The following is an 8742-nucleotide window of genomic DNA, read 5'->3' as shown; positions in this document are numbered from 1 at the left end:
GTTTGGCTGGGAGCTGCAGGGTGTTATTTGGAGGGTCCCACATGAGCTGGGGCACACCACCTCCAAAATGAGGGTCATCCTGAGAACATTCTAAATTACTTAAGGTAGCCTCGTTCACTAACTGTCTCCACAGTGACTCAAAAATCAACATCTTAGTTGGGGAAAAGCAAATCTGTGCTATTTGCTGACAACTGAAGGGGGTTAACTCATTAGTAAAGATATCTCATGGCACAGACTGAGCAAACTGAGAAGCAAGTATGTGCTGCATCATTGTTTCTCAAGTCCTTGATCACACTCTAGTGGAAGGGTTCCCATTCATCCAGGCTATTGCCATTATTTTGTATCACAGGACATACTAGGATCTGATTCACCAAGTCTAACTCCCCCTTCTCCTGAGCTTGCTCATAAAATTTTGCCCAAAATCTGCAGGGGGAAATGGGTCACTGAATACCTGAATCAATATGATTCCAATAGAAGCTGTTTATTGTTTACATTACATGCCAGATATAGATTTTAGGTCTACTGTCCATGTGGGCATGCACCTCTGGGTTGGCTAAGCTGCTTTTTCATGAGGCAGGTACACATCCTTCAGGACATCCAATTGGTCAAGCGTCCATCCTCATGTTGTGCTTCCCCTATCTAGGGTTTACATTTTTTGCAGACATTTTCTCAGGCTGTCTTCTTATTTTTTATCCTGTTGTTTTCTCAGTAACCTTGATGAGTTCCTGAGAGCTCTAAAAACAAAACTGCAGGTGGTTTGATAATATTACTCACAACCAGTTTGGCTTGTATATCAGAATAGCCTGTTATACAGATACAGTGCTACAAGAATATTTTTGGATGTGCCCCTCTTACCGTGACAGTCACAGGCTCTATTGTAAATATATCCTGCAGTGGGGGGGTAGTTGGCAGGCATCTTGCTTCCTGTATCTCTGCTGGTTCCACTAAATTGATCAAAACCTGCTTTGGTTGTAAATGGGGTGTGCTATCGGCTTTTGCCTGTGGGGAGTGTGCTCACCCACCTTCAGCCTCCGCGCAGCCTTCACCACAGCGGTTCACTGGCTGTAAAGCACAGACAGGAACCATTCAGTGTTGCTGGTACAGCCCCACTAACTCCTCTTGGGGCTCGGCAGTCCCTGTTCCATCTGGGGCAGTAGCACAAGGAAGCGGTACTTGGCCAGCTCCACGCCACCTGCATAGCGGTAGAGGTGACTGTCTGCCAAGGGAAACCACAACAGCTAGTAGGTAGCCCTTTCTCAGCAAACCCCACAGGAGAAAGAGCTGCAGTGGTTCTGCCACAGCTGGACCTGGGCAGCGCTTCCCCCCTAGGCCTTGGGATGTCTTCATCAGTGTCCAGAAGAAGAGCCCAATTGTCAGGTGCTATCAGCAGAATAGGACCCTTCTCAGAAGGAGCATTCGCAGAGGAAGGAAGAGGGAAGTAGGAATGACTGCAGCAGGAGAGTCAGCTGCTGAAGCAGTGGCTATGACTGGGACCGAGGGAACAGCAGTGGTTGCCATTTCTCTATCAACATGCAATTGCAACAACATGTCCCAAACCAAGTGCCATGTTATAAGTGACCTTGTGGCTATCTCATCTCCCTCCATAGCCGCCTCCCACAGTACATGCCCTGCTTCTTCCTGTGGTTCAACAAAAAGGCAGTCTGTGCATCTGCCTTGATGCCATTTCTTTTACACCAAATAAGCAAGGCATGTACCAGCTGCTCTTCACACTTAATACCTTTCCTTTGTAATATTTGCAGCAGGATGTCCAACATGCACTCTTCCTCTGCCAATATCTGAGCTCTCATTCCTAAGTTCCTAGCTGCTCACATGGGGGTGGTACATTTGTTGGAAAGTTGTCCAGACATTCAGGCTCTTGGTCCCAGCTGCTTTGTTCTTCAGGCTCTCAGTTTACCTGGCTCAGTTTGGCTGGGCTCCACCATTTTACTGCTCTCTCCGTAGTTTTCTTATTTTTAAAATCATGTCCCTCATCACATCAGGGTCACCAGATGACAGTGGAGGTACAACTGACACCAAAGAAGGTTCCAAGCATCAGTACTTTGTTGTTTTTTGGTACAACCTGTTATACTCTTCATCTTACATGCATTACACCAGTGTCCCCTCTCTACCCTTTTGTGATTGGTCAGTACACCTCAGCATTCCATGTTTCTTTGCCTTCAATACTGTTCACCTGTCCTACACAGTTGTAGTCCATTAGGGATGAGGCTTGGCTGCAGCCCCATTCCCAATCATCACAAACTGTGTGCCTACACAGAACTAGAACCCAATATATCTTAAAAGTTACCTCAGTGCTCCTCAAGGTTGGAGGAGAAGTCTGAAGTTGTACTTCATTTTCAGAGCATTCTGCTGCATGAGTACCCCTGTGTTTAGGCAGGAGACACAGATCTCAGGGCTGCTTTGAATTGGTTGATGGAGATCGTTCAGAGAATGATAAGACTTTATTACAAGTGCAAGGAGAATTTCTTTTACCTGACTTCATTACTGTATAGCAATCAGTAGCTCATTCACACACACAAATCATTACTAAAATCCCCACAGTGGTTGCACTGTTTTCAGCTTGCAGAAATGATCACATTTTGTGTTTGTCACTTATCTAAAGCAAAATACTATAAAAGCATAGCAGAAAAAGAAAAAGGCATCTTTCACTAAAGACGGTTTGTTTTCTCTCAAAAGTATCATTGGAATAAGAAATGGATGTGTTTGCTGACCTCTGATGGCTAGAAAGTAGTGCTATGTAAACCTCTCCATCACAAATCAAATAGTTTATTGATGCCTGTCATTTCTGGCCATATCATAGAGGACTTTTCAGTCTTTTTCTGGGAATTATTTTCTAATGTCTCCTATAATGTGCAGTAAGTTATGAGCAGAGATGGGAACTACTGCATAGCTAGATCTACAATACAATCTCTTATTGTTTCAGGATGAAATTTAATAGAAGCTCTGCTCTTTCAATCTCTAGCCAAAATGTACAATTTAAGTAAATTGTATTAAGAATGAAGTCATACTGTCATACAATATAATAATCTAAAGTGGCTGGTTGTGTTTTGTACTATAAAGAGCTGTGTGACATCACAGAAGGAGATTTAAGAGCTTTTTTTAAAAATAAAAAAACCCCAACCCTGTCTGAAGTATTGACATCTAAACACAGGTTTTCAAGTCAGAAAATACTGGGGTGTATCTTTTTAGGCTCGAGTCCAGATGAATCTCAATATTCAAAAAGAAAAGGAGTTTATCAACCTGATCAGATCTTTCCTTTTCTAGAACACCATATTTGAAGACCATCTTGTACCTAAATTTCCTAAAAGAAGTTAATAATAATTATAAAAAGACATAAACACAACAAATGAAATATCCACTACCAAAAGATGCCCAAGCATATACAGAGAGTTAAAATCAAAGGAAGCTAATGTTCACATGAGCCAGTAAACATCACAGAAAGATATGATAGATTCATGCCAATAAATTGGTAGTGACGCATGAATTTTATGGCCTCTGATAATCCTGTTGACCCAGACATTTTCACAGCCACAACAAACTGAAGATATCATCTCTCACTGTCATTGAGGTATCATGACTTAGCATGATTCTATTTTTTTCTTTAGGAAAGACTGAGTTCACAGTGAAGCAAGTGCTATGCTGAGCTAAATAGCAAAAGTGAACATAGAAACAAGCCAAAAAGAATGAATATATTTCACAATTAATGAGTCTTTTGAAATCAGTGTTTTGAACAGCTTCCCACCTTCAGTCAGTTGGATCTAACTTTGGAGATAATAATTTGCTGTGATTATAAAAGCTGGGCATATAAAAATAAATCAAAATGAACACAGTTCACAAAAAGAACGACGTTTTTATCAATACAAGTGAAAATGCCAACATAAAGCACTATGGAATACCTTTGTTTTGCCACTTCATTTGTAATTTGTTGCAGCATCCAAAGATACATTGCAATGTTTCTGGTTGTTGAGACACCGCAGAGCAAATCATCACCAATAATTTTGGTGTGGAAGGCTGAAGACAAATAGGAGATCACCAAGACAATCAAAAGAATATCATCTCAGGGTTCTGATCCAGGAAAGCATATAAGAAAGGGGACAACTCCATGCACTTGAATTAACCCACTGAAAACAACAGTATCTGCTCACTATCTTTGAGGAATCAATCTAATTTTGAAATAATAATGCTCAACATTTTTTTAAATTTCATTTCTTGAACTGTTGGTTATGAATCTGGTATTTGATTTTGAATGGAAAAGTACCAGACGAGCTGCACATGCCTTGGAAGTAGCAGCACATGGCAGCACCTGCACACAGAAAGGCTCTGTTGCTAAGCAACCCCTTTAGGAACTAGAGAAGGGTTCTATCTCTGGAGTGATTTTGCTGGCAGCCTATCAGTGGGAAATTTTCCTCCACAAATAGACTCTAAGCTACTTCCCCTAGAGGCGTGGTAACTCCTGCTGCAGGGAGAAGATTCTCCAGACTATCCAGTAATCCTTCTGGGGCAAGCAAACCATGGGAGGAGCAATGGGGTAAAAAAAGCAATCTGCTGCTAGTTCCTGGGTTTCTCCTTCTGACTGCTTGATGTCTCCCTGAGATCCCTGTTGCCCCTGAACCCGAGTCCCTGTTCTGCCTCGCCTGCTTTTGCCATTCCTTCTCGCCCAGCCTTCGCTCCCGCTGCACGGTCCCTGTCCATGGTTCTGCTCGCCTACCCCCCTGTTCCAGCCACCTCCCCTGTCCCGTGATCTCACAGCAGCCTGCCAAGATCCTGCCGTGCCGCTGCTCTGCCCCTTCCCTGCCACATCTACTGCAGAGCTCTGACTCGCCCGGCATCCCGCCGCCGTCGATGCAGGGACACGCTGCCGGCTGAATGTTGGGTTCACACCTCTCTCTCTTCTCCAGAGCTGTGCAGATTCCCCCTGTAGCAGCACACACAGGCCACCTGCTGACCGAGCACCGATGGCACACCACAAAGCCCTGGTGGAAATGCCCTGTCCTCCTGTCTCCCTCTTCCTCTGCTTTCTCCTTTTCCTTCCTTCACTTGAGCTTTTTCTATCCTCCTCTGGTAGGGCCACTTATTTTTCTTCATCAATAAACGGTTCGCAGATCACATTTGCATCTAATTTTGCCCCCAGCATCTTTTTAAAAGAATCCCTCACAGTCCCCAATAGCAGAACGTGACACTCTGAGCAATGAAACAGTGAGACTGAGTGCAGGAGGAGAAGCAGGTACATCCCCTTTCCCTTCTCCAAGCTTGTAAAAATACAACTGTTTTAATAAATAGCCTCCAAGATCCTACAGCTAATAAAACAAATGTAACATTATTTTTTTTTTTATAAGGAACTGTCTCCTGATTAGAACGTTTTAAGTTGCATAGCTTATCACGTTATTGGATGTATTCAGATCAGCAGCATGAGTGGAATGATCCTGCAGAGCATTCCACATCAATTCAAAATCCAGCTGAAAACTTGTAAGTTATTGTCCTGACAAATGGAAATTATGGGTGGAAGTTCCTTTATCCAGTCTGGTCATAGATCTTTGTCTATTTGGCAAATATTACTTGAGGCAGCACCACCTGTACTATAAACTCTGCTGTGATTGAGTGTTGAAATGGAAAAATTATCTTTTAGCATATTCTAGAAATGGGTATACTGCATTGGTCCTGTCAGTGAATGATAAATATTTCAGAGGATGTTAATGCTTCATAATGATTATGTTCCAGGACCAGAATGGCACACTTAATGAATTGCTGACTTCAAAGAGCATCAGAAGTCCAGTATTCAGAATGAGAACTTTTGGATTTCAATCTTTCTCTTATTTTTCTCTCTGTTGTTTTTTGTTTGTTTGTTGGGTTTTGTTTTTGTTATGTTTGGGGGGTGGGTGCTAAGGTTACAAGGGACAGCAGAAGAGTTGTGGAATCTATTGGAGGCTTGTGGAATCTATTGGAGGCTTATGAATGGTAAGAATGTGTTTTACTCCGTCAGGTTCTGATATGCATTCTTTTTGAATGTAATTATTAATTTTCTGCTTCGAAAAAATTACTCAAATTATAAAAACCCAACCTGAGCATATAAATCATGTCTTAAGGAAAAGAAGACCTGCCCCAGTCATGCTTCATTAGAAAATGTACAGATGCTAAAATAGGAAACGAGAAAGAAATAGACATGTAAGTAGGGTTTACTGGAAGAATGGTTGTTCTGAAATGGCACTATGCATTACTTAGCTGACTTGTAAAGGACTTAGATGTTATCAGGTATGGCATACATAATTTCCTTTAGATGGATGCCAATTTGTGAATGTCCTGTCTCTGGAAGTGTTCAAGGCCAGGTTGGATGGGGCTGGGAGTAACCTGGTCTAGTGGAAGGTGTCCCTGCCCATGGCAGGGGAGTTGGAACTTAATGGTCTTTAAGGTCCCTTCCAACCCAAATCATTTTATGATTCTATAATTCTATGATGAGAAGTATTAGTGGTTTCTAGGAAGTAGCCATCAAGAACAATGTGATTCTACAATATGATGAGATGTTTACTTTCTTTTAGCATATAATTTAGATCCTTGGTACACAAGTAAGAGGAAATAATTAGAAGTGAGTTGAAATCAGAAGGAAGCTGAGAAATTGAGATGAAGCCTGAAATGCAGCTGTAGGAAAGGTATGTGAGGGAGGCAGGAGAAAGAAATGAGTCAGTAACAGCAGGAATAAAAATGGGAAGGAAAGAGAAAAGGAAAAGGTGAGGTGGAGAAACCCAAAGGGTATATAAAATAGAATACTCTCTTAAGGCTTTTCTTTCAGGTCATGGTAGAAGAATCTTGGCAGGAAATGAATAAAATTTGTGCCTCCTCACATTTCATTGAAAAAAGAAGCTCCTGCATTATTCTGGCAACCTTTTTAAGCACTAAATTTACTTCAAAACATTTTCTCTCCCCTTTATTCCCAAAGAAAATACCAACTGGGAGGAAAAAAAACCTACCTAGTCTCACCCCAAACTCTTTATGGTCAGGAAGAGTAGAAGTGAGAGGAATGACTTGTCAGGCACACTGAAGGCAGAAGATAGGAGGATGAGTGTCTTGTGGACTACTTCAAGTGCTTCAAATCTGCAGTTTACAAAACACCAGGTGGGAATAGGTGTCTAGAAATAACTAGCCAATAGGTAAAATGCCAAAGGATCTTTTATATTATTTTCTCAAAATCCTATATTGCTTCAAGAGAATAATACAGCTGTTTTGTTACAGAGGTCCATAAAAAACCAACCAACCAAGCAAACAAACAAACAAAAAAACCCCACAAAAACAAAACCCAAGCTACCAAGAAAAAGTTCCAAACCTCAAACCATTAAAACCAAGCTGGCTGCTACCTCTCTCCTGGACACTGAAAGTTTTTCCTCTCTGTTGCATATAGGTAAAACCTTACAAAATATGGGCCTTGTTACCCTTGTAAAATCATGGCTCAGGCCTGCTACTTCAGCTAAGTAGAAAAGGACTATGCAAAAGTGACTCAGCTGATTTAGAGGTAGAAAAACAAGTTACATAACCCTTACGTGTTCACATCGTGGTGTGTGGTGGTTGCTTGGATTATGTTGGTTATGTTTTAAAACTATGTAACTGATAAAAGTCTAACTGTTTAAAAAGGCCTGGGTTTTGCAATAAAGCAGCTCTCCTTTGCACCTGCCTGGGGACTCTGTGACATTCTGCTTTAGCAGTTCTCCAGTCAAATACTAAACTGTTTGTCTACCATAGGGCAATTTTTTGGTTTTTTTTTTCATATAAATGCCCACCACGGCAGTATTTAGACCACATTGGTCCCAAGAAAAATTTGCAGATCTGCAATTGGGGCAGTTCCTAGAGAAACATGCATTGGACAGATAAAGAGTAGGCAGAGTCCTAGTGACACAAAGGCTGTTCTCCCTCTCTGCTCTTACCTGCCCAGCATAAAAATGAAGTACCATTGTTTACTGATTAATTTTACATGTAAGAGGCAGTCCCAGGAGTAGTAAATCAGCTAACAGGAATATTACCAACTTAGGTCACAATTTTCCAGCCCAGTCCAATGCCACTTCCTTCCTTCTATGGAACAGATGAAGTCAGTGTGGTTTTGATGCCTAAAAAATCTAGAAATAATACAACACACTTTTGAGATAATATAGGAAGTCATATAAAACTCATCTTTAATTGGAGGCTTTCAGGAAAAAGTATGGAAGAATGCCCATCTTCTGTCATATAGTGATATAGGGCTTTGACACTTCCATAAATTTAGCATTTTAGAATATTTGACAAGCATCCTCAGTTAGAAGCACAGGTAAAGAGATCTCCTCTCTTAGCTCCACCTCTTCTGGACCCCCCTTTCTTGCTACTAGCTCTACTTTGTTTATGAAAAAGTGTCTTGGAAGAGTGGCTCATCGTTGGTTCCCAGAAGCAAGATTAGGATTGGGGCCTAGGAATGTGTTCTGTCTAATGGGAAAAAGACTGGAGTTATCTAGGAACTATATAGTCTACAGAGCTATGAATATGTATGAAACATACATAAAAGCAAAAATTATTTTGGCATCATTTTGAATCCACACAGTCTGTCAAGCACTGTGAGTGCTCCTTACAGGCAAGGAGAGTGAGCATATCCACAGTGTCACATGTGCTTGTGTTCAACCACTCCTATTTTGTGAGTCCCCAGATGAAAATAACCCTACACAGCCAGTGGAATCGTCCACATTGTAAATAAAGCCATTCACAGTTTTGGCC

The 8742-nt window shown here is 41.5% G+C and overlaps 1 long non-coding RNA gene across 1 annotated transcript; it reads right to left on the bottom strand.

Annotated features, from left to right (window-relative positions):
- Window positions 1–5402: 5402 nt before the first annotated feature.
- LOC310906323 lies at window positions 5403–7473 on the bottom strand. The gene is made up of 3 exons (XR_014589382.1): window positions 7334–7473; window positions 6981–7047; window positions 5403–5497 (listed from the first exon to the last, which is right to left on the bottom strand). It is a non-coding gene; the product is annotated as an uncharacterized lncRNA (long non-coding RNA).
- Between the last annotated feature and the right edge of the window lie 1269 nt (window positions 7474–8742).

Source organism: Zosterops lateralis, assembly GCF_965231275.1.
Source record: "Zosterops lateralis genome assembly, chromosome: 2".
NCBI lineage: Eukaryota > Metazoa > Chordata > Aves > Passeriformes > Zosteropidae > Zosterops > Zosterops lateralis.
Note: the sequence above shows the minus strand (reverse complement) of the source record. Positions and strands in the feature narration are given on the sequence as shown.